General features: G+C 45.2%; 1 protein-coding gene across 1 annotated transcript in view; it reads right to left on the bottom strand.

The window, feature by feature from the left end:
* LOC146809027 (epithelial membrane protein 1-like) overlaps positions 1 to 23,527 on the bottom strand; it is a 124,618-nt gene extending 101,091 nt beyond the window's left edge. The window contains exon 1 of the mRNA XM_085615832.1: positions 23,216 to 23,527. The gene's annotated coding sequence lies outside the window, so the exon portion shown is untranslated. The remainder of the gene's footprint in view (positions 1 to 23,215) is intronic.
* Positions 23,528 to 26,444: the final 2,917 nt, after the last annotated feature.

The raw sequence follows: 26,444 nt of genomic DNA, 5'->3' as shown, positions 1-26,444 counted from the left end.
TAAGTATATGTAAGTTTCTGTAGAAGTAAGTGTGGTGGTGTGTGTATAACTGTATATGCAAGTAAATGGATGATTGATTCTTTATTAGCATGAGTGACTATGTGTGTGAGTTACTCTATGGATGAGTGGCATTGTGTAACGGGATGTACAGGTGTATGAGTACATATGATGAGTGAGTACATGTATGAGGGACTGTAGAGGACTGTTGGTGAATTACTGTATGTGTATGTGGTTCTTAGAATTACTGAATAGGTTGTTGTAACTGATATTGATATGTTCATTATTTTGAACATTTTAGTTTCTATTTTTGAATGTGTGTTTCAATGGTTATATTAGGGGGAGAGGAGGTCTGCCACTCTATCACAAGGATGATGTCATCAGTGATGTCATCAGTGATGTCATTTGAGATGTCATCAGTGATGTCATGAGTGATGTCAGTGACCATGTCATGAGTGATGTAATATGTGACGTCATCAGTAGTGCATTGCGGGCGCGCGAGTTATAGTTAGCTGAACTAACTATAACGGGGGAATTTCAATGGTTTTTTACGAGTGAAATGTCCAGCTAACTATAACATGTGTGAAACCTTTGGTTTTTTCATTGAATATATATATATATATATATTATTCTATGCTTAAAATGCTTATAGGTCACTGTATAGTTTTGATATGTTATTTTATTAGAAGTTTATCTGTCCATGTTACTCATCTATCACAATATGTAAATATTATCATAACTATCTTATCTATAAGTGCTTCACTACTGAAATGCTGAGGATAATATTAAATGTAAAACAAAAATATATATATATCAGCTTCAAATAGAGTCAACACTTAAAAGTCTGAGTTTATACAATAAACCTTTAAATATCAATAGATTATCTTTCTTATACATGTATACCCTTTCTATGTAGCTATTAGTTATGTATCTACATATGTATTACTTTACTCCTGCTGTAGAAGAAAACAAAAACAACATATGTGACTCTCTGCAATGTACTCCTCTGTCTCACTCTTTACCTCTGTCAATATATCCTCTACTTCCACTCTCTGACTCATCCCAAACCTCATTCTATTACTATGATTCCCAAAAAAAACCTTTCTAGATTCTTTCCCCATCTATCCCTTCTTGGCTCACCTAAAATCTCATTTTACTACTATGATCTCCAAGGAACCCGCTCTAAATTCTTCCCTCATGTATCCCTCCTTTGACTCATTCCAAACCTCATTTTACTACTATGATTTCCCAAATCCTTTTCTAGAGACTCTTCCCACCTCCATCTCTCCTTTCACTGATCTCAAGCCTCCTCTTACTACGAGCGCCCAAATAACACTTTCTATATTCTTCCCTCTTCAATCCCTCCATTATCCTATCCAATCCAATTAACATACTTGCAAGTCCACCGCTCAAATGAACACATATTTCCTTATACTAATCCATCACTAATCCTTTTTGGGTTCCGGAGTAGCGTGCTACTCACTGAAAAGTGTTTAGACTCAGCGACAGAGGTAGTAAGTGGCATATAAATACAATTCAAATTCAATTACAATGTACCTACCCCGCTCCAGCAAGCTGAAAACTGCTGGGTGTGTGGGACATGAGCACGTATGTGCGTAGGAGCTCTAACTTTGGACCAATGTTTCTCTTCAATTCTCTGTTCTCAATTGACCGTTGTTAATGACATTACATTAAGAGAAGCCTACAATTGCAGGATCTCCTGCCAACTTTGACTCCACAACATGTTGAAACTTAGGAGCTATTTGCCAACTTAAGCTGACATAAAATGTATTAGCTTATGCCCTGTGGGAAAATGATAAGGGGCTTATCAGGCTAGAACAAAAACACACTGCGTTAGTGTTAGCTCTCCTGCAAATGTCGGGCACATAGGGACTGATAAGTAGCTTAATAGTAAACCGTGTAAAATATATGAAAACAGATTATTATTTTCTGACTAGAACAGAACACGTTTTGCATTAAAGTTAAAAATGTCATATTTTTGGACTATGTAACAATCCAAGCAGCAATATAATATAAATAGATAATTTAAGGTGAAGCATAAATACCTCTATTGCACACTAAGGTCTGTTAATAATTGACACTTCTAGTTACCTACTCTCAGTAGGTATCGCTATTCAAATATTGTATCTTACAATGGATTAGTTCACCTCAGTTGCTCCTTCGGGAAGGCAAGTTTGAATAGAGGCCCTTCAACTGGTGCAAATGGTTCGACAGCCTACCCATACAGGCGGCCATACCTTAGATCCTTTTTTCACCAATTTGGCAGACGCTGCTGTCTCCGCCGTCACACCTCTTGGCTGGACGGACCACTCTTTGGTTACCATCTGTACCCCTTTGCCGGGAATGATTACTGTTCCCCCGGCAAAGCTGGTTACAAGGCGGCAATGGAGTAAATTACGGCTGGAGGACTTACATCGTGTCCTCGCCGAGGAGCCTTTAGAACCTCCGATGCTGGTTGACTCGGGTTACGAGAAGTTCTGCTCCTGGATCTCCAAGGCGCTTGACGCCCTTATCCCAATTACCGCTTGTAAAGTCAGCTCCAGGGACTCCAGTCCGTGGTACGATGGCGCCTTACGTACTCTCAAGGGTAGTTGTAGGCAAGCAGAGAGGGCTTGGCGGAAGGCGTACGATAGCGGGAAGAAAGCTATTTATCTCGCCTCCCTCAAAGTATACCATCGGGCTGTTTGCCAAGCTCGGGCAGCTTATTACGCTACTGAATTCGGCAACAGCTCCAACCCCTCTAAAACCATCTTTAAAGTGATGAAGGATCTTTTAGCAAAGCGTGCCTGTATCACGACGACTGGTTCCACCACTCACTGTGAGGCTCTCGCTCGTTTTTTTTTGGAAAAGGTCGAAAACATCTATCGGACGTTCCCTTGTACAGGGCCTCCGGTTGAGCCCCCGATCAACATCTATGGTGTTTCCACCTTGCACGTGCTGCCCCCGCTGACATCAGAGGGGTTTGACCTCCTGGCTCTGCAGGTCAAATCAGGGTCCCCCGCTGATCCGCTTACAGCGACTCTTTTTAGAGAGCAGTCATTTGTGGGACGGGCCGTGGTTCACTCCTTGATTAACATCTCGTTGGAATCAAGCACGGTACCCGCTAGCTGGAAGCGGGCAGTGGTTTCTCCCATTTTGAAGAAGCCGTCCCTGGATCCAGATAAACCTGAAAACTACCGGCCCATCTCCTTACTTCCGTGGCCGACCAAGTGTTGGAGGCCCATGTCAACAAAGTTCTTTCTGCTCACCTTATCCATGCTAACATCTTGGATCCCACCCAGAATGGGTTCCGTGCTGGACACAGCACGGAGACCGCCCTCCTCTCCATGGCTGAACACCTTCGCACGGTGATGGATGCGGGACAGACAGCAGCGCTTGTCTTATTGGACTTGAGCGCCGCGTTTGATACTGTTTCGCATCCTATCCTGTTGCATCGCCTGGAGGAGATTGGGCTGGGTGGACCTGCCCTCCAGTGGTTCCGGTCTTTTCTAGACGATCGTTTCTTTAGCGTTGCCGTCCCACCGTTCCAGTCCCAATTCCATCCTTTGAAACAGGGGGTGCCGCAAGGATCCTCGCTGAGCCCCACGTTGTTTAATCTCTACGTGAGACCGCTGGCTGAGGTCGTCAAGCAATGGGGCATGACTATGGTCTCATATGCTGACGACACTCAGCTAGCGGTTACGATCAGCGGGGATGCGGACCGGGATGCCCCCAGGTTTCAGAGTGGACTTAGGGCGGTGGCGAGCTGGATGAAGAACAACTGTCTCCAGCTCAACGCCAAGAAAACAGAGATCATGATCGTAGGCAAGAGATCGGAGCTATGGGGGGACAGGTGGTGGCCTATGGAGCTGGGGCCGGCCCCCCTTCCGGTCACGGAATTAAAGAACTTAGGAGTATGGATGGATCCCTCCCTCAGCTACGTTGGCCACACGAAGAAAATCGCGGCCTGTTGCTTTGGTATCTTACGGTCGCTTCGCCCTGTTTTGAAGTTCTTTGACCATCGCACCAGGCAGCTGATAGTCCAGGCTACAGTGTTATCTCGCCTGGACTATGCCAGCTCTCTTCTGGTAGGGTCCAATGTGGCTGAGGTTACCCGCCTCCAACGTGTCCAGAACGCTGCGGCGAGAGCTATTGTTGGCCTACCCCGTACTTGTTCTGCCTCCAGCACATTGAGATCACTGCACTGGCTGCCTATCAGGGCCAGAATTCAGTTTAAAGTGCTGTGTATGGCGTTCAAGATTCTGAGGGGGGTAGGTCCCCCTATTCTTGCGGACCTTTTGTCTTGGTATGTGCCTACTCGGCCCCTGAGATCCATGGGTCATGCACTCACTGTGATTCCCCGATACAGGCTGTGTCGGGTCGGTGGCCGTTCTTTCCGGGTCAGAGCAGCCGAGCTCTGGAACTCCCTTCCTGTAGAGTTGCGACTGCTAGATGATCTTTTAGTCTTTCGTAAAGCCTTAAAAACCTTTTTGTTTTAATAAATTCACTTTCCTCCTTTCTGTTGTGTTTCCTGTGGTGTTGCATTTTTACCAGCCATGCGCCTGGACGCCCCTTAGCTGGGGCAGCAGTGCGCATTACAAATGTATGTAACATAACATAACATAACATAACATAACATAACATAAACTTTCTGTAAAATAGCTTCATGAAGTCTGAGGAAGAGACACATCCGTTTTCTGAATTAAAACGTAATGCACCGATATTTCACATATTAGCAGCTACCTCTTGCCAGCCCCTCAACCTCTGTTTTTGCTAAAATGAACTACATCTCTGGGCGACTATAAATTGCCTTTGCTCACCACCAAACACTCTGGGGCAGATTTACAAGCCCCCTGCGCCACCAGTACGTCACTTTTTGTGACGTACTGGTGGCGCATGTTACTGCTCCATATTTACAAGGACAGGAAAAGCCGCCCTGCGTGGCTTTTCCTGTCCATGTAAATATGGCCCCTTTACACACAACACTTTGCGTGAAAGGGGCGTACCGTGGGTGTTGCTGTGGGTGTTCCCACGCAGCACCCATGGAACAAGACACATTTCCAGATTTACGAGGAATCGTAAATCTCGAAATGTATGTGAATGGTACACCTCCCCTGGGAAAGTATAGGGAGGCGCAACAAGGAGAAATGTATTCATTTCTCCTCGTTTTTTCCTCTTATAAGGTGTGCAGCACGTATTGAAGGAGGAAAATGCCTGTAGTGATTGTTTTTGTGCAGGAAGTGCCTTCCTGCTCAAAAACAATCTCCCCATGACGCAGGCATCCTTGCACCATGGTGCAAAGGTGCCTGCGCAGGCTCATGGCAGCAGTTTGTGCGCCAGAGCAGGGGAGAACACAGGAATGCGACATATAATTGTAATTATGTTGCATTCTTGTGTTTTTGAAGTACCTCAGCGTGCACAGCCAAAGGGCTTGCGTTACCGCTCTGCGGCACTTTCTTGTAAATCTGCCCCTCTGTACCTAGTTCTGCCTTGGACTGAGAGCAAGTTTTGTGCCATTTTCACTTGTTGCCAGTAATGCACAGGAGGTTTGATTTCAAATATCTTCCACGACTTTTGTGTTGAATGATCTTCATACATAGGTCGCAGTGAAGTCGATTTTAGATTTTATAAAACCCACTAATGTGAACCATCACAGACTGTATTTATGAATTTTGTGTTTCATTTATTGTTTTTCTGGTCTGCCTTCTGCTCTGGGTTTTCCGGCATAGCTCTTCCAGTGAAGGCAGTGACAGGTGTTTATTGCCCTTTCAGCTCAACTTGTGACCTTGTTATCTATCCCATCTGCACCAAAATTGTGTGTGGGCAATTAACACCTGTTAATGCTTACAGAAGAAGGCAATAACTTTTCTCTGACATAATTGATGGGTTTTTAAGAAAGTAAAAATACCCATTCGAGAATAAACGAGCCACCGTTCAGCAACAAAGACCATGAACGACGCTGTGTCATCCCCGGGGTACAGCAAGTGGGACATTTTTATGCATTTATGAGTTGTTTAAATGTGGTGGTTTTACTTTTGCTAGCAATCCCGGTGCTCAGAAGTTTATGCTTGATTATTTTGTTGGGATTATTACAAATGCATGCTTCTTGGATTAATTACATTACTCAGCTTTTTAGGTCTCGCCTGACCCAGCGCATGCGCTGGTCTGGCGAGACTTATTGAGAGGGCTCCAAAAAGTGCAACCAGGCCAGCCTAGAGCTACAGTACATGTGCGCGGGCGCACGTGTCGCGCTTTACCGCGATTACTTTCACTTTCGCGGCCGTACGGCCGCTTTGATGTTTGATCGCGATCACTTTCGGGGCCGCAGGGCCGCTTTGATGTTCTCCGTGAGGCTTCAATAGATTGCAGCAGTTAAAACAAGCATTGGCATAGCCAATAGGTCTCGCTTTTGGGACCTTATAAGTGTTTAGTTGTGCAACTGTTGCATGGCTAAACACTTATAAGGTCCCAAAGGCGAGACCTATTGGCTATTCCAATGCTTGTTAAGATCATGAACTGGATATTTTAAAAACCTTATTAATTAGAAAGTCTATAAAAGGGCAAATCAAACCCTACGAGGTAAAGGACTGTTTTGTTCACTGGTCCAAAGGAACAAAAGGGCGATATATATTTTTATCTGGTTACAAGGAAAACTGAAAAACATGAGAACCTAGTCCCAAGGCTAAATTTAGATGTTTACATTTACTCTTGCACTTTTTGAGGAAGTTTATTACTTTCAGCTAGTTAACATTTCCCAATGTAAAGTTCTTCAAAGTGTGGACTAACATGTCTGCACTCCTGAAACTGGGGGTAGCAAAATTCATGAGTAATGTTACTACACTAACTTTCATATGTAGGCGGAGAGCTCCTTGACTAGGGTAGCGATCACCCTATGGTAAAATATAGATGATAAATGTTTTTTTATAAACTGTTTATTAAAGTTAAAAAAAATTGTATCAAAAGTTTTATGTAATTAATTGTAATGTACATTTTTTTATATAATTATTTTTTATGTGGTTTTAATGCAGAACAAAATAAACAAAATACTAAAACTTTTTTTTATATTAAATATTTATTTAATTTTAATATATGCTAAATCATAATAACATTTTGCTTTAACTAATTATTAAAGAAAATTTCCACATAAAGAATTTTTTATATTTAGTGTGAGGTTAATTTACAAAAATGCATATATAATTCATTTACACTCATTATTATTATTAATTATTATTATTATTATTATTTAAAAAATTCAAGTTACTTTTATTTCAATTTGTAAAAAGGATATTATTTTTCAAATACATATTCATGTTTAATAGTACATTAAGGGGTCGATTCCGATCCTGGATTTTTTTTTCCCGTACGACTCGTATCCGTATTTTTTTACGTACGAATCGTACAAGGCCCGTACAAACGACGAAGTACGATTCGTACGTGAAAAATACATACGAATCGCCTCAGGAAAAGTCTACGAGACGTCCCCGGACAGTTTTACTTACAACTCATAAAACTGAAGTCTGAGCGCGCAAGTACGATCCATACCGCCCGTCCGAAAACAAAAGCGCATGGAAAAGGCCAACTTTTTACGACCCCTACCCCGAGTAAACTTGTGCCAGGGGTACGAGTCGTACGGCCCCCCCAGCCTCCCACCCCTCCCGCGTACGTCCGCACCATACCCCCACCCCCATATGTACGGACCGTACCCCCCCACCCCCTGTATGTATGGACCGTACCCCCCACCCCCGTATGTACGGACCGTACCCCCACCCCCGTATGTACGGACCATACCCACCCCCGTATGTCCGCACCGTACCCCATGGGTACCCCCCACCCGTGTATGTCCGCACCGTACCCCAGGCGTACCCCCCACCCACATATGTCTGCACCGTACCCCAGGCGTACCCCCCATCCACGTATGTCCTCACCGTACCCCAGGCGTACCCAATCCTCGCGTATGTACGGACATAAGATAGTAGAGTCTGAGTTGTAGACTTTGGCATGTAGCTTTGTAAATAGAATTTTGTAGGACATGAGCAGTACTATTGTAGTAATACTAAACATACTATGAAATGCAGTTTGTGAATAGACCCCATGGACTCTGCAAAATAAGGTAAATCATGATATTCAAGAACAAACCCAGCCTACCTTACTCACAACAAATTAAACAAGCATTGACAAAGCCAATAGGTTTCATCTATGTGAAATCTATGCGGCGCCTGTTGGGTTAGAGTGGCTGGATTGGGTCCCGCAGTATTAAATAAATAAATATGACCACCAGCAGAGACTAGCACAAGGTGCCACATCCGACCACGTATGACTCTCCACATGGTCTGTGTTCCATCGAGGAGGCACCAATTAACTTGTCCATTTAAACCAGAGCACAAGTGATAACTTTGTAGGTTCAATCATGGGACAGGTGTACTATTAGCCACCACATCACCAAGCATTGGCATAGCCAATAGGTCTTGCCTTTGAGATCTTACAGGTGTTTAGCCGGAGCTATTGGCTTTGTGAAGCTATGCTGTAGAGCATTGTGGCTGCTGTGCAGCATGTTGTAAAGTCATAATGAAAAAGTGTTATAAGTATTTTTGTTACCTTATATGTAAGCAAGACGACATTACGTACAACAGACCAACCCTATTAAAAAAAGAATATACAAAATGTCTTCTAGTTTATTTTTCGTGCAATGCTGGCAATTTCTTCCTGCCTGTTCTAATACTTGTAAACACCAATCATTATGTTAAAAAACAGCAATTTATTAGGAGACATAGCCTGACATTTGACCTCTGTTTTGTAACGCAGCAAATGTGACAAGATATATACAAAATGTAATGGATTTTTATATACTGCTTGTAGTTTTGGGACCCACCAAAAACGCGTTGCAACCCACAGTTTGGTAAACACTTGTCGAGATCATCTGCCTGTCTTATGCTATCATCCACCAATCATATATAGGGAAGAGGTCGATGGAAAGAATGGAATCTTTGTTCAAAAGCATCCATTTGATTAATTGCTAGTGAGCTGAACTGAAAAAACCTTTGTACTTCTGCCACGTCGTGTGCAACCATGAATCAGCAAAAATTGAGCATTTGGTATAAAGTGTGGTGGGGGGGCACAGACAGGCAGAGGAAAGAGGGGTGTTAGGAAAATGAGAATGGGAAGTTTAAGGGAGCACAATAGAATACTAATTTAGGAAACACAAAGAGACCTCTTGCTCTGTTTATAATTTTATAATGGGTGTAACGTATTGTATACACTATATTAGGAGGTATGTAGCACTCAATGTCACTTTCTATACTGTGATTCATCCTGCTTCTAGAGTCGCTCACACCTGCTTCAATGCACTCATAGATATCTTTGCGTGCAGTAGCAAATGCTATTAGCATCCAATTATGCATGTAATCTACATATTCACAAGCACTCAGACATGCACCCATGCACTTGAACATATTTATGGGCACGTTCTCAAAAGGCACCTCTCGCACTTAACGTGCACCTCTTCTGTGTGCAACTTGAAAAGCCAATGTAGAACTTCAGTGCTACCTGGCACACACCCGACAAGCAACATCCACACTGAAGGGGCCCATGCTGTGCTTACAATGCATCCCGGCAACTTGCAAGAATCCATGTCGCACTCAACGAGAAAGCGAACCGCTATCTGCCACCTCAAGAGACTTTCTGATTTTTAAAGAACATATCAGGCATTTAAAGAACTAGTGCCTAAAGAGCTGATGTAGTGCTTAATGTAGATAGCCACTGTTAAAAAAAGTATGTGCTCACGTCCTCGGGCACTTTAGCCAGTGTTAACCATAATGCACAAAGGCAGCGCCAGGACAGAAAGGCGATGGGTAATAATATCTGCATGGATGGCGTAGTACCGGTATGCAAAATATACCGGGCAACAGAGTACCTAACAAAGGCATGCAGAATAGACGGTGGATTAACAGAGGCAAGGCTGGAATAACAGAGTAACAAAGGGCATGTGGAATACCCTGGAGTAGGGGAATTACAGGTATTCAGTGCAGGCTTGGAATTCAGTAACTTGTGTATGCATGATATATTGCTCTTAACACATGCACGCAGGTAATACTTTACAGCATGACGGCTCAATGGCCCAGAGACAGATCATGTGGGAGGCCCTGGGGGAGGTGGGTCGATTACAGAGGATCCGGGGATCCGGGGAATGTAGGCCAAATTAATAAGCAGACGGAACTGTTGTCTGGGTGGCTAAATCAGACAGATGGAGAGTAAAACGAAGGCCTGGGAGGGTGAGTTGGACAGCGATCCTGAATCAGCGTGAGGTCTGGAAATGTGGGTGAAGCAAAGACACGCAGAGTACCCTGGGGTTCAGGGGTGTGGGAGTACATTTGGGATCTGGGACAAGGGGCTGCGGTGCAGTGCAGACACGTAATCTAGCGAATGGGTTAGACCCCGATGTGCAGCGCACACACGGGGCTTGGGGTACTTTCTTTAACTAGAAATACAAGGTATCCGTGGCCCTACGAGAGTAGTTTGAGTTCAGAGGTCTCTGGGCAACTCCTGGTGCACTCACCTGGCTTGTTGTTGGCGGGGCGGGCTCAAACTGTAGGGTCCGTAGGAGCTGTAAGTTCCGCTGTAGCCCATCTTGTAGGGCTTGGCCGGGTAGGGAACGGAGCTCAGGACGCCGGGGTGTTACTGGTAGGAGCCCAGCTGCCCAATGGGGGAGCCACCGCCCCTGCAGTGCTGCTGGTTGATGTAGTAGCTGCTGTCCGTGGCAGTAGACACTGCTAGCGTGGGCGACTCCTGCGGCTTGTGAAGGCTGTGGTAGTTGCTGGAGGTCATCTGGGTGGAGTGTATGTCCGAAACTAGGCTGTGAAAGACGCCGGTTATCGCTGGGCGTGTGCAGAGAGGTGGCGGTAGCGCTCACGGGCGGCGGGAGCGCACTGAGTCCTGAGGAGTGATCACAGGCAGGATGCAGCGGGCATGGTCGCCCCAGAGGAAGTAGAGGGCTGGAAGAGGCAAAACGGTCCGGGCAGTCCGGCGGTGCGATCACTAGAGGGCTGCAGACATTAGTCCTGCCTGCGGGTCTCTGTCAGAGAAACACAGAGTACAAAACGAGCGCGGTGTGCCTAGCGTGCGCCACGCTTATTAAAGTTTTTTAAAAAGCTATAACACAAGCATTTACTTTATTTTTATTTTTCCCGAACGGTGGATAACAGAAAGAAACAAGCACGCGAGTGGTGCGCGTGCGCCACAGCAAGACATCTGGTTTCAATTATCGCGCCTGCGTCTGGGCATGATAATTCAAACCAGGTGGTGCCTGTGTGGGTAACCGCACGCAATAGGCCGTGGGCGGAGCAAAGACGGGACATGCGCCCGCCTTTGCCCAATTGCGTGCTGTCTTTGTTAAAAAGATGCACGCAAAGGCCAATAGCCTGGGACTAAACCAAAAGCACACGCACGAGCGTGTGCGAGCGTGTGGTTAGATTTCAAAAGCCCTTACATAAAGTTAAGCAGAGCATGGCATGCGTGCTGCGCTAGGCTCGACCTAAAAAGGGGGAAACCTTTGCAGCGTGGTATGCACAAACCAATTAATTTGTCTCTCACCTAGGAGCCAAGGCTGTATGATGCTACTCTTATTTGACAGACTTTGGTTGGTTGCCACTGGCAATCAGAATCTGCTTTTGCTTGACATTTGCTTACCATATAAGACTCACATAGTCTTCCATTGTGCAGCTAAAATTACTCATGTACAGGTGTTAATGAGTTATACATTGTAAGACATTGACCCCACCTGGCTATGCCTAGATATAAGTAGGGTCAAGCCTTCAGTTGATTATTTTCATCTGTAGACCCGGATTCTGTATTTCTCCATCTCTCGTGGTTCAGGTAGGAAGTATGGATGGGGATGTATATATCACTATCCTAGCTAAAATTTACATAGTGATAGCTAGCTCCCTCACCAGAAACTGAAGACAAACCTGTGGATAAAATTGAGGTCAATGCTGAATTTGCTCCCTATATCCATCTGATTGACAGCATCTAAAACTGAATCAGGGTAAAACCTACACTGTAAGAGTATGGTGGGGACAAGATAGGGTGAGGTTGGCTTTTTAGCAGTGGAGGCTCCTCGTGGGAGTGCTGCGGGGTGGAGGGGGAGGGACAGGGTAGGTGGTAGTAAACTCCGGCTTACGGCCGAACGGAGTTAAGTAAATAAATTAATAAATAAAACAAATTAAATTGCGTGCGCTGCATCACAATCGGCGATGCAGTGCGTGCAATGTAATTTGTTTTATGGTTTTTTTTATTTACTTAACTCCGTTTGCCCGTAAGCCGGAGTTTACTACCCCACACTCTGCCCCTCCCCTGCTTCACCGCCCCACAGCACTCCCACGAGGAGCCGCAACTGCTTTTTAATCCTTCTCAGTGTCAACAACACTGAGAATTATTCACAGTAGAAAGGCAAGCTTTGTGTGCATCCCTAGAAACAAAGGGGCATATTAACAAGGGCCAGCGATAATTATCGCTGGCCCCACATAGCGGTAGAAATATTATCACCGGCTATCGCTGAAAATTATCGCCATGAGAACGCTATATTAACAATACATAGCGCTATGGCGATAATATTTCAGCAATAGCGGTGTTTACCATGGAACATCGCTGGTTTTCCAGCGATGTTCCATGGGAAACAGCGATAACATTGCTGATACGACCCTGTGGTCGTATCAGCATAATCCACCTACCATTATTAGTATGCCTTAGTCTGGAATTTAACAGACGTTAAATTCCAGCGTTACGGTCGAGGTAGCGTGTTTTTTTTATCGCTGCACCTCCTTGTTAATATCATGTAGCTGCCTTCGCGATATTTTCATGTGTTGTTTTCACAGCCACACCTTCTTTGCATCTCATTAGCGATGCGAGCTGAGGCTGTGAAAAAACGGGCTCTACATCAAAGAAACACGTGCTAGTGTGTCCTTGATGATATTGCGATATAATTATCACCGCTTATCGCCCGAAAACGGACGCTAAAGCGGCGATAATATGCCCCAAACTTCTAAGCTGGAGCTTTGAGAATAATATGCTAAGCTTAATGTGATATGAGTGAAACAACATTCCTTCTCATCTGGAAAGGGTAGCAGAATGACAACAAGGTGCGTGAAGTCACGTATGTTTAATACCAAACAAAACCAGATCTGACGCACAAATCACTATCGCATATGTTGTACATCACTGTGTAAGTATTGTGTTCTGCAGAAATAACTGTACTGAATCTTTAGTTTGTAGAGCTTAAAGATAGGATCATCATAAAATACAAATAAGAGAGGTCAAGGGAGGCAAGACAACCCTCAAAAACCTCCAGGAACCAATGACAACAAACAACATACCAGAGATGTTTTTTACTTCATTTCCCTGCTATGTTTTTGAGCAGGCAGTGGTATTTTTGTATTCATAAACTCACAGGTTATATCTTGCCAGACTCCCTTGAACCTGGCCTGCTGCCAGAGGATAAACAGCAGCAACGGTGAAAGTATGTCGACCACTTTGAGGTCTTTAAACAGGACTTCCACGGCATGACTGCAAACTTGCTCATCCCCTAGAAAAACCTTTTCCTGCCAAGCCAATGGAGGAAGCCCCCGTCCTCTTCTCCCAGTAGACATTAACTGCAGGACCCAAAACTGAACTGAACCTTTCTATGAAGAATCATCTCTCAACATGTGCAGTCTTCGTAGTGAACGATGAATTACATACTTTTTGATACATGGTTGCACAGCATGCAATCTATACCCATCCTTATCAAATGAGAATGTAAAGCGCTCCAATAGCTTTGGGTCATGTTTGCGCTGTTTAAAAGTGGTTAAAAAGACAGGAATCCACATAGCATCCCTCTGGACCCCCTCGGTGATCCCCAGCACCCTCTCACATTGAAAAGCAGTTGGCATTTACAGAAACACTGCTGTTTCGAAGCCACACAGAGCTCTCACCTGAACGCCTGCCTTCTAGTACCGCACAAAGATAAAAACAGGCTCTTGCACGTCTCGCCCACAGGGTCCGAAAAAGCTGCACATCAAGCACAGCAGTGATGCACCAGGAAGAGTGGAAACTAAAAGAAGTTAGAGCCCCGTGGCATCCATCTTGGAGTCCTCAGAGCTATGAAGGAAACTTGCCAGCACCTAGACCATGAACATCTGTTATTCAGCGCCAAGAAACCTCTGGGTGAACGTGCGCTTTACAAATACACATGTTATGTTATGTTCTGTGGAACAAAGCAACAAACAAATGCAGCCCCATTTCTGTATATCCAGATGGTCTGAAAAGCGCAATCATCTGCAGATCTTTAAATTCAAATAATGGCACAGCCTAGTGCCCGGCAGAGCACTGGGACGGCAGACCATCGCTGTGGAGTGGGGAGAGTGCTTGTGACTCAGCTCCTCCCGGTGTGAGTGTGTGTAGTGTGGGGGGTGGGGCGGAGGTGTTATAAGGCAACAGTGAGAGCGTGGCACTACTCAAGTATTAAACAATGGGGAAAAAAAGATTGAAAACTTATTCCAAAAGAATGGCAGAGATGCAGAAATAACATGCGGTTGCCAAACACGCTCAATCACGGAGAGAAAAGAAGTGCTATAAAAGGCGGAAGAAATGTTCAGAGGGAGTGCTTGGTCCTAGCTCCACTGATAAGAAAACACACACAGAGAAAGACATACACAACAGGAAATAGCATGCTGCAATCAAAAGAGAACAAGGAAAACAGAGTTACAAGCATACAAACAAATGGAAAGTAAGGGTGAGCTGTAAGTCATTTTTAATTTTTTTTTTTAATACAAAAGACTTTACAAGCTCAGTGTAAATGCTATGCAGGCAATACCTGAAAAGTCAGTAGGCGTAAGAATTTTTTGTGAGTTTAGAACCTAATTTACACATTAGATCCTTGTGTAGGACGAGGGCAATACAACTTTCACAAGTCATTCTGTCAGGAAGGGAAGTGTCACCTCCTTCCCATGCAGGCCTTTGTTTCTGACTCCTGGGAGTTTTGCCACTTCCTGGCAATGGGTCAGATTCCTTTCTTGTCTTCAGCAGCTGCAAGCTGTAAGCCAGGATACACATAAAGGTTGGGCCAACGAGGTGGGCAACCTTTAAGGTACCCACCTGTGTGCATGTCACTTCAATTCTGACATGGGGATCATGTCAGCAGTGATGAGGCATGCTGTTTGATACCATACATGATATATTTTAGTGTTACCATATTGGAGCTGGCAAACTCGGGTGCCCGGTTGCAATCCCATGTTATCTCACGGACCACTGATCACTTATAGTAGTCCTTAAAGGCTACTAAAGTGACATATAAGCTTGCACTTATATGTCCACATCTTGAATGGAATGCATCCTGCCCCCTGGCTCAGGAGGCCTACCTTAGGGGTGACTAGCTTATGTTGAAGATAGTGATTTGACCTTGCCATACATGGCAAGGGCAGAGTCAAGTTTGAGCAGTTTCCACTGTTCAAGCAGTCTGCAATAGCAGGATTGCTGTCATCTGTTTACTTGGTCACTCAGGGTGGCACAAACAGTGCTTCAGGCCCTGGTGACACCTTTGATTCCCTTGCCCTGGGTACCACTGGCACCACTTACCAGTGATTTATATGGGGGTTAAAGTCCATGCCAATTTGGGTTGCCATTTCACATGTATCAGTTTTAGGGAAAGAGCAGAGGAGCCTGGTTAGTAGTGCACTTCCAGTGGCAAAAACCAGCAATTAGTAGTCCAAATGAGGGCAAAAAGTGTGGAGGGGTGGGCACCTACAAACGCTCAGTTTCTTACAATGTTCAAACACACCTCAAGAAAAATTCCACACTAATTCAGAAAAATAGAGCACATTTAAATAAATGAAGTGACATCAAAAGGAATTAAATCCAATCAGTAGAACCAGACGTATGCACTTTTAGAGTTTTTTGTGAAAGTTAGCGCCAAAAATAACAAAGCACAAACCGCGGGTTTCTGCTACCGAAGGAGAGCATGATGTGAGGAGGTCCATAATCAGTGAGGGCCCTTTCTGGGTATCCCTCTGTGATAGACAATATTAGGTCTGACCCCCAAGAGCAGTAAATCACACTTTTTCAAGACTCCTGGGGTTTATTACTACTCTTCAAAAGAACCTTCCCAGTGCAGTTCTGGTTGACGATCCATGAACTGATTAGTCATTAATGCTCGACTTTAAAAAGATTTGTCAATAACCACATCAGATACACATCCCACCATGGTTGAAATCAATGTGTATACCTAACTCAAAATATGAGAAAAATTAGAAAAAATGTGTGAAAAGGCTAGAAAGCACCTCAAGTGCGCAACCCCACAGGGCTGCTGGATGGTACTCGCCAGTATGCCCACGACATCCGCATGCTACTAGACCAGGGACACACTGCGGCCCTCATCCTTCTAGACCTCTCCGCAGCCTTCGACACCGTTTCACATCGCACGCTCGCAGCCAGACTTCATGACGGGTGCCTACAAGGAGCCGCCCTCAACAGGATCCAATCCTTCCTCTCCGGCAGAACCCAGAGGAGTCAAATCCCTCCCTTCCTCTCCGAACCCACGGAAATCAACTGCCGACTATCCCAGGGATCATCACTCAGCCCCACGCTCTTCAACATCTGCATGGCCCCCCTCGCCGCCATCGTCAGACAGCATGGGCTGAGCATCGTATCCTATGCCGACGACACCCAGCTCATCCTCTCACTCACAAAGAATCCCGAAGACACCAGACTCTGCTTCCAAGAAGGAATGAAGAATGTGGCAGCCCGAATGAAAGACAGCTGCTTGAAGCTCAACTCAGAGAAGACCGAGCTCCTCATCCTCGGACCCTGCACCTCTGCCTGGGACAACACCTGGTAGCTCACCACCCTCGGGTGCCCACCCAACCCTACAGACCACGCTCGGAACCTCGGCATCATCCTTGACTCCGCCCTCTCCATGAACCGTCAGATCAACGCCGCCCTTTCCACGAGCTTCAACTGCCTTCGCATTCTCCGTAAGACCTTCAAATGGATCCCCCGCGACTGCAGAATGACCATCACCCATGCACTCATAACCAGCAGACTGGACTACGGCAACGCCCTCTATGTCGGAATCAACAGACCTCTTCTACACAAACTCCAAACCATCCAGAACGCCACAGCCAGACTCGTCCTCGGGACACCGCGTCACGAGCACATGACCCCAACACCTTCAAACTCTTCACCCACGCCTATAAATCCCTCAACAACATCTGACCCAAATACCTGAATGAGAGAGTCTCTTTCCACGTACCCAAGAGGAACCTCCGCTCCTCCGACCTCGGCCTGGGAGAGGTCCCCCACATCTACAGACACAGAACTGGCAGGAGAGCTTTCTCCTACATCGCAGCCAAGACCTGGAACAAGCTCCCGGTGAACATCAGACGGTCCCTGACCCTGCACACATTCCGGAAGGACCTCAAGACCTGGCTCTTCGACTGATCCGGAGCTGCTACCCCCACACCCAGTGCCTTGAGACCCTCGTGGGTGAGTAGCGTGCTATATAAACCCCCTGATTGATTGATTGAAGGAAGTGTCAGAATGTAATGAAAAGTGCATGCCATGGCCAAATTTACTTTCCACAGCATTCAGCCATTTGGTTTTCTGTACTAGCCCTGGGAACAGATTGCTAAATCTCTAGGAGAAGTGTAATGCTAAGTACACCTTCAGCCTGAGATGCCAGATGAGTGAATGTAGTAGATGGCCCTTCCACCAGTGCCATAAAAGCATTTTTTTCCAAGGCTTGTATTATCATGCAATATGTGAAATGTAGGAGATAAAACAAAAACAATCTTTAAAGTCTGTTTTTCTACCATACCCCAATAAAAATGTCTCTGTTGCTGTGCTTTTACAGACAAGCTGAGAGCGGTGCAAAGCAACACAGTGCAGGGAGGGGGATTTGTATTTGAGGGCGAAGCAAAACACAAGGGAGAGAATTAGAAAACATAAAGACTTTCATGAAGTGCTGAATGAAAAAGAAAAACGTAGTTCCCTAAATGTGAGCAGTGTAAGGATACCAGTCAGCCAAGACAATAAAGCAATGGGTGGGCTGTAATCCCACAGTAAGCCCACAGTAGTCTTCAACAATTAGACAATTTGTGCTGTCTGGCAGTTGAGACCTAAACTTTAGTCATGGGGCTAGTGTCGTCCCTTGTCTGCACCGGCTTCTGCTGAACACATCTGCCAAGTCGCTACACCTTACTCTTCCCCCTTCCTCCCAAGCTACAAGTTGGCTATTCGCAACAGGGGAGTAACACAGGTCCCTGAAGCCCCTATGGAGCAGGGGGGTGTCCAAACTGCCGGGGGCCCTCCAGTCCTTTAGTGCCCCCCGATCAGGCCAAGGTCATTCAATATCTGTGAAAGATGAAAGACTCAGAGGCCCCTCATCACATTCTGCAGGGGGGTCTCGTCATTTTACGTTATGCCACTGATCCACAAGCAGAATCCAGATGTGGGCAACACATATTTCTGCCCTGCGTTCAATCTAAATCTGGTAGCTCAGGTTTCAAATAGTGTCAAGTGCGGACCAGTGTGGAAACCAAAGCATCAGACCTCAATCAAGCTGGTGGCAACATTGTTGATAGCTGGAGTGAGAAAAAGCTCTCATATTTACAAAGCTGAACACCACACTTGACAACCCTACTAACATAAGACATTTTGCAGGTCCCCTTTTACAGCCGCGGCCCATTCAGGTAAGACCAGTGGGGCCGGGTTGGGGGGATGGATTTCGACAGAAGACGAGGGAAAGTTAATTATTTATTTAATTTCCCCTCATGGTTGTCTGTCGAATCCCCCCCCAACCCGGCCTCACCGCTCCTACCTGCAATGGCCGAAGCTGTCCTTTTGAGAATGTAGAATCAAGAACAAAGCAACGGGAGCACCCAAAAACTTGCTGGCAGCTGTCTGTCTGGGTGGAGCATTGCTTGCCCCCCTTGCTCCTGCATGGGTGGAATGGGCCGGACTGTAATGATGCCCGCTGCCAGTGACGTTACACAAAATGACTGGGCTTCCCTGTTGAATGGAATGAGGGCCCTCTGAGTTTCCTATATTTTACAGATATTCATTGACCTTCGGTTGAATGGGGGCCCAGTCCTGCCAACTCACATGGGGCCACCGTGTGTCACACGATTTTGGCTCCCTTTACAGGGTCACCCGGTGAGAATACAAAATCACACGGTGACTACGAACAAAAGCTGAAAAACACTGTAAACAGTGGACTGCCAGCTTGTTTTCAGAGGCAGGGAGCAGTAGATGTCCATTAAGGACATTGGGGACAGCCTCAACGACCCTTTGTTAGGTCTTGCCTGAGCCAGCGCATGCGCTGCAGTGGCGAGACATTTAGTAAGCGGGGTTTTGAAAGTGCTACCCCATGCTTTTGATGGCCAGGGCTTGCGTTCACGTGCGCACACCCACCAGCTTTCCCCTCCGAGGTGCCATCTGGAGCGCGATCAGTTTCAATTTCGCACGCGCGCACTCCCATTCCACTTTCACGCTTGCGCGCGAGCACTCCCGTTCACGGCCGCACGTCTTGTTTAAACAACAGCGGCGAGGGCAGGCTGCATTCTCGTCTCAGGTTACTTGTTTTCTTTTACTTCTAGGACTCCATGGGAGTGCGTGTGTTTTCCTGCTCTCTATACTCTGTATGCTCCTCCCCCTCAGATCACACCCACTCTCCATACTGACCCCCCTCCTTCTCTCATAGCTGTTCCATTGATTTCCCTAACAGTTTTTTTTTTTAAATCTCCCACCTCTCCATTGCTATCTGCCCTCAACCCTGCCCCCTGGTGTCTGGAGATGTTGACATCCTTCCCCTTGGCCCCCATATTTTTTTTTTATAGACCGGTGGCTGCAATTTGTTGCCGGCCTCTCCTTTCTTACCAGCTCTTTCCCGCACATTTACCGTTCCAAAATAGTTGCCTGCAAGCACACTTTCATACTTATTTCTTTTTTTTCCCCAACAATGTTCATCATCATGCATTTTTTTTCTTTTTGCTGATATGAAACAGCATCAGCGAAAATGCATGAATAAAGCCAATAGGTCTGCATAGCTTTTTGAAGGCAAACAGATTGACTTTGTCATTGCTTGTTTTCTTCGCCATTCCCTGCTCTGAAGCATTCTGCAGTGATATAAGAAACCAGCGGTTGACAAGGCGAGCTGGGACCGGGCCAACCTTGGTGTTCTCTAGGATATTAGATGCATCATGGAGGCCCGACATGGCCTTGTAACCCTGGGTGATAGTCATGTTGTGGGCGTCTTTCTTCAACAGGGTACGAGGAGGGCTTGTTCGTGGGTGGCTGAACTAATTATTCTTAAATTGTATGATTTATGTGATGAGCCACTGATGAAGCGAAGCCATGATACATGTGCAATATTTTAAGAACTTGGTGTCAGTTTCTCATGATGCCTTTGGTGGTGGGTGGTGCAAGAAAAGGGGTTTGTTAGAGGTATGTTCTCACTGGAGCTCTACTTTGTGAGGTCTTTGTAATGGGGAGCTACGCTAATCTGCTAAATAATATCACTGTTGACTTTAGAGATTATATTGATAAAAGAAATATTGTTATCATTGGTTCATTGTTGGATGTAGACAAATTCGGTTTCGAACTGAGAAGCAAAAAGGAATATTCTGTTGTGAAGAAGGAATTGTGGGGTCTTTTGATATTGTTGTAAGGTGTATGACGTTAGATGAAGCAGCTGGCTATTTATTTCTTCTGTTATTCTGTCCGCAGGATGTGAACTAGTTATTGAACAAGCCAATTCTTTTTCTCACTGATGGCGGATGTGCAAAGGGTGCACAGGTTGGTAGACTGAATGATAGTATTCTTGAAAACAAAGTGCTGTGGGTACTCTCTTTAGAAACCTATCTAGATGTGTGATGGTTGAGGTTGTTGCTTGTTCTGGAGTGTTGAGAAGGATGAATATGAAAAGGATGGCACAGTGCTTGGTTTAAAGAAGGGATATGAAGTACAGAGTGTTAATCAGATTGAGGGTTTGTCCTTGGGTGACGAGCAGGCGTGGTCTCCACTCCCTTGCAAGATTTTATTCAAAACAATTTTTCTTTTTATGACAAATGAAAATCTTGATAGTGCATAATCTGCCCGCTACTTTTAACACCCTTCACTACCCCATTTGGAAGAGATGAAAATAGGACTTGAAAAACAATGAGGAAGGACAGTGTGAGGGTATTGCGGTGGAAAAGAGATGTTGCAAATACAAGTGCCAGCTACAACCATGCAAACGACACCAAGTAAAATCCTCAAGCTCCAAAACCCAGTAGACCAGGGGGGTCATTTCACGTTTCAACGACAAACTACTCACCCACAAACGTGGAATCATGTGTGCTACAATGATGGTGTGCCAGCTCTATTTAGAGTCATCCTGTTTTCACTGGCAATGCCCCCGCTAGCTCCGCTGGGAGAACCCTTACACCAATAGCTCGGTGGATATGGACTGCTGAGGGTGCAAATACATCAAATCATCTACCCTATTTAGAGCAGACTGTCTCATGCACTTTTTTCTTTTTGGGAAATCCACGGAAAACCTGGCAGTCCCACATAGGTAAAAACAGACAAATAATGCCCATTCCCTGGGAGGATACTCCCTGAATGTCAGGGCTATTAGTCAGTGCTTAAATTGTAAAAGAATAATTGCCAGGTTCAATGTTTTGCTCAGACATCTGTGGCAGCTGCTATCGAAGATCAGGGTACGGAATAGCAAGGTTTTGTAGTCTTGATTCCACCTAATGCCTCTTTAATCCACCACAAGACACTCACTGCCTCTTTATCACACTTTACCAGGTTGTTTTTCTTTCCTGATTTCTCCCTTTGTCACTGTTTTTCGTTCTTTCTCTTCCTCATTCTCTCTCCCTTTTAATGTTTTTGTCTCTCTTGTTCTGTGTCAAAGTCTGATGACGGAAAATAAGTCCAGGTCCACAAATAGGAGTGCTCGTGGCCCCCACCTACAACCACCGGCTCAAATTAAACACTGTCAGTATTTTGTTATGCAAAAAAGTTTGCTGAGATGCCATATGAAATATGGTGTCTGCTGAGCAAACGTTTTGCACCATTAGGGGAACCACAATGGCAGGGCTCTTTGGAGGCACAGAGATATCTTCCAGGCAGACAGAGATCTTTAAATATGGTAGGCAGTAGTCTGCCAATGTGGTGAAGGTCATTAGTGGCAGGCCGACAGACAACCTCTAAATCAGAGGTCTAAAACTTTTTGATGCCGAGAACCCCCTGTCAAAACGTTTTAGGTGTAAGGACCCAATCCTGACAAAAATTTCTAGAACTCGGTACTCCTCGCCCTTGACAACTATCGACAACCGTACATGCCCCCAATTCCCACAGCAAACCATTTTTACATTGGGGAAATAAATTAAACTGTTTAGCAAACCAAATGTCAGTGAGCATGGGGGCTTGGTCAAAGGTGTGGCTAAAAACAAAGGGCCTAATTTAGGAGGCATTGGCGTAGGGCAGCACCACAAGGCTTCTTGCTGAGCTGCCCTATGCCGTTGTGAAAGGGTAGGAATAGCCATCCACATACGGGTGACAATGGGATTTATGATGTAACAGCAAGTCATGTCTATTGTGAAGAGCCACCTTTTTCCATATACAAACAAGCATTGGCATAGCCAATAGGTCTTGCCTTTGGGACCTTATATGTGTTTAGCCATGCAACAATTGATGTTGTTGCACCAAGGATATTGTACTGCATAACTAAATACTTATAAGGTTCCAAAGGCGAGACCTATTTTCTATGCCAATGCTTGTTTTTGCTTTCGTGGGCGGGAGTGGGGGGGGGGCTTGCTGAGGGGCAGAGTGACTCTTAGGTAGCTCTCGGCACGATGCCCCGCCCCCTCCTCATAAACTGAATTTAATTTGTAAACTGCAGGGGGGGGGCAAGAGGTGGGGACACCTAGAGGGTTGCCTCTACCCCCACCGTGCGCCAAAGTAGATGCACGGGGGCTGCATTAAGTTCCCCCTCCCCCACCCCCTACAGTAGTAAAGTGAGGTCCGGTGTCTCCGGGCCGGAATGAATGAGGCTGGAGTTTGCGGACGGGTAATTCCTCGCCTGGAGACTCACCCAGCAATAACGCACAATTTATTAGCACTTGCTACTTAAACAGACAATATATCACACGTCTTTGACTCTGCACAGTTCTCATCTTTTTCCATTAAAAAATATAAAAGTACTTACGTGCTCTAGAGAGAAGGATCGTTGAGTTCAGACCCGCCCTGTGTTTCTTCTTCTTATTCCTTGTGCAGCTTCAGTCTTCATCATAACCTTATCGCTGGTCCCAGTACTTAATTTTGTTTGATCGAAAATGCACTCTGTTCCTTAACTTCCCCTTTTACAGTTGGCAGTTTAGCTCATTGGCTCCTGACCGCCTCTTTTGCAAATATGTAATGAGAATTGGCATTCCACACTTTATTGACCCGACGGCCACTCCCTTGGCAAAGCGGACAAAAAGTTGGCACGGACATCGCTCTTCTTATTGGCCAGGTCCTTGAAAGATAACGGAGAGTTTCCTGGAAGGCGCAACGTTCAGTGACGCCAAAGGAAATGACGCAACAAGAAGTGACTGCTATGCTATCCATTCTCTGAGGTAACTTTCTGCTCAGTCACGTAGATAGAAATACGTCCATTATTGTCCCATGTTTACAGTGCTGAGACCTCAAAGTGAACAGCAGTCTCACATTTAGGATTATGACACGGTCTCAGCCTTTAATCCTTCCAGTGTCGATGAAATGAATACAAAGTCAAATAATATATTAACTGCATGCATTTTCAATGTACAGCGCTAAGTTTAAAATATATGTTTGTATTGAGTTTCTCTAAGTATCGTGAACGTATGCTGATATTTTCTACTTGTGTTTTTGAGTCTGACGTCAGTCAAGACCTTTAGATTGCATTACAATAATAACTGTATGCATGTTCTCCCTTAAAGGCGCATTCTGCCAGCCCTCTGCATCTATTTTTCTGCTGTGTCCTTCACATTTTCCTTCGACCTCTGCAGCATTCATCATGGGGCAGAGGGTCAGGCCACTTCAGTCATTTTGCCAACTTCAATGTGACTAAAAACATCCTGAACATCCACAGAAAAAGTCATCTTCTTTAGAGCCAGGGACTACTGACTGAATGTGTAGCTATTTCTGTAAAAAACATTTTTTTCTTTTAAATGACTTCTTTCCTTCCGCTGGAGGTGGTAAACTCCCACACAACTACTGCCAGGACACCCACAACTCTTCAAATGCTCACTCTGCAGGCATACCTAATTATTTTTGGATACTGTGGCAGCCAGTTTCGAATGCATTTTGAATTAAAAAAAATTCAACTATTTTCAAAGAAAACAAAAATAATACAATCATTGGCGAAGCCAAAATGTCAACAGCCAAAGCCAGACCAGGTGGTTTTGCCAATGCTTGTTTTATAGTGTGGTCAAAGCACAACAGATGTTCCTCAACCCACACATTTGCACATCTGAGGCTGGAGCACACAGCTCAATAGGTAAATAGTGTGCTGTGACGCAGTAAGCTCTGTGCAGCCAGGCTCTGACTTCTCCGGAACAATAAAGGACATAGGAGCATATTGGCAACAACCGGCGATAATTATCGCTAAGCGCACTTAGCACTAGGATAATTATCGCCGGCTAGCATGGATTTTTATCGCTGAGATAGCATGCTATTAGCAGTGCTTATCTCAAAAGCGATAAAAATCCTAGCGCTAACCGCCAAACGTGAGATTATCGCTGGAAACCCAGCGATAATCCCACAAGGTTTGGCGATAGCTTGCTGATAGGGCCTCACATACTTAGCCATGATATCCACCTTACATAGGATATCATGGCTAAGTCAGTTTCGAAGCAGGCGTAAGGAAAGTAGCGATAACAGAGGCTATCGCTACTTTTCTTGTCGCTATGCTGCTTTGTGTGATGCTTGATAATAGGAGAAATATCGCTTAGCGACATTTCTCCCGTTATCCTGGGGAGGAACGCCTACTTTGCATCTCATTAGAGATTTAGGCGCTAAGGCAAGGTTTCACGTGATAGTGTGACCTTGCTAGTATAGCGATAAAATTATCACCGCTTTTCGGCCGCAAAAGCGGCGAAAATTTTATATCGTCGCCTTGTAGATATGCCTCTTAAAGTGAACATATCCAGAGAGAAGAGCGGTGAAGAGCGTGCCAAAGTCAAAGCGAATCCTGGGACAAGACGGGTTTCCCCACTGTAGCCTACAAGTAATCTGGTCTGTCGTCTTAACATAACATAACATAACATAACATAACATAACATAACATAACATAACATAACATGTATTTGTAAAGTGCACGTCCACCCAAGGGAATCCTGGCACTGAATAACAGATGTTTATTGTTATCCAGCTCAATGGTACTCATTTAATCGACCTCAGAAAGATAAAAGGCTGAGTGAACACCCCCTGGATTTGAACCTGTCACCATGATGTCGAACACAAGCCCCTACAGTGAACACATTAGTCCACTAGGCCACCAGACCCAGCTCTTTCTTTCTTCCCCTTATACATTTTTAACACATATGTGCATGTGAAAATATATCGCGACAAGGCTGACATTCATCTGTCTACAAACACCCAACAAAAGGAAGGTGAATGTCATTTTAGCTCGAGCCCCTCCCACTTCGAATACAGACAAGGGAACTTTGAGTGAACTGGGCATCATGTCGACAATTTTGGAGAATGCGCTCTGAGTGCATATTGAGATTGCGCACTTTAGTGGAGAGTATTGCACATATAGTGGTGGGTTGGGACGACTGATGGCTATTGGAAACAAGAACATTATCTCTGGATGCGTGTGTGCATGGGCCACCGGCATGTGCATCTTTACATGAATAGTATGCACATTTGGGGTGCCTTTAGAACTGGGGGTGGTGCTGTACATCTCCAATGGGCAACCCCTTTGATCCATCATGTTAGACGGTATCCGGCATGCCAAATATTGTAACACAAGATACTACCGGAGTGGGACATTTCCATGTGCCGGTGTCAAACTGGTAGATGTATCATGTTAGACCTGTCATTCTTAAGGGTGGGTTTTCCCCAAACGTTTTTACTACTTTTCTCCTGTTGCTGAAATTCATTCATGTTGGTTTTAGTACTCTGTGCACTTTACGACTGCTAACCAGGACAAAACTATTTGTGCTCACAACTTGAAACATGGTAACATTGGCCTACACATGATTGGCACATTTCATTTACTTTTAAGGCCTTAGTAAAGTGGCACAACATGTACCCAGGGCCTGCAAATTAAATGCTACTAAGGGGCCTCCAGCACTTATTTTTGCCTTTTAAAACATGTCTGAGGCCTGCCATTGCAGCTCGTGTGCAGTTTAAAACTGCTGATTCGTCATGCAAAATAAAACTTTTGCCAGGCCTAAACCTTCCTTTTTAAT

This window comes from Triturus cristatus, chromosome 7 (genome assembly GCF_964204655.1).
Source record: "Triturus cristatus chromosome 7, aTriCri1.1, whole genome shotgun sequence".
Lineage (NCBI taxonomy): Eukaryota > Metazoa > Chordata > Amphibia > Caudata > Salamandridae > Triturus > Triturus cristatus.
This window is presented reverse-complemented; position numbering and strand designations above follow the sequence as displayed.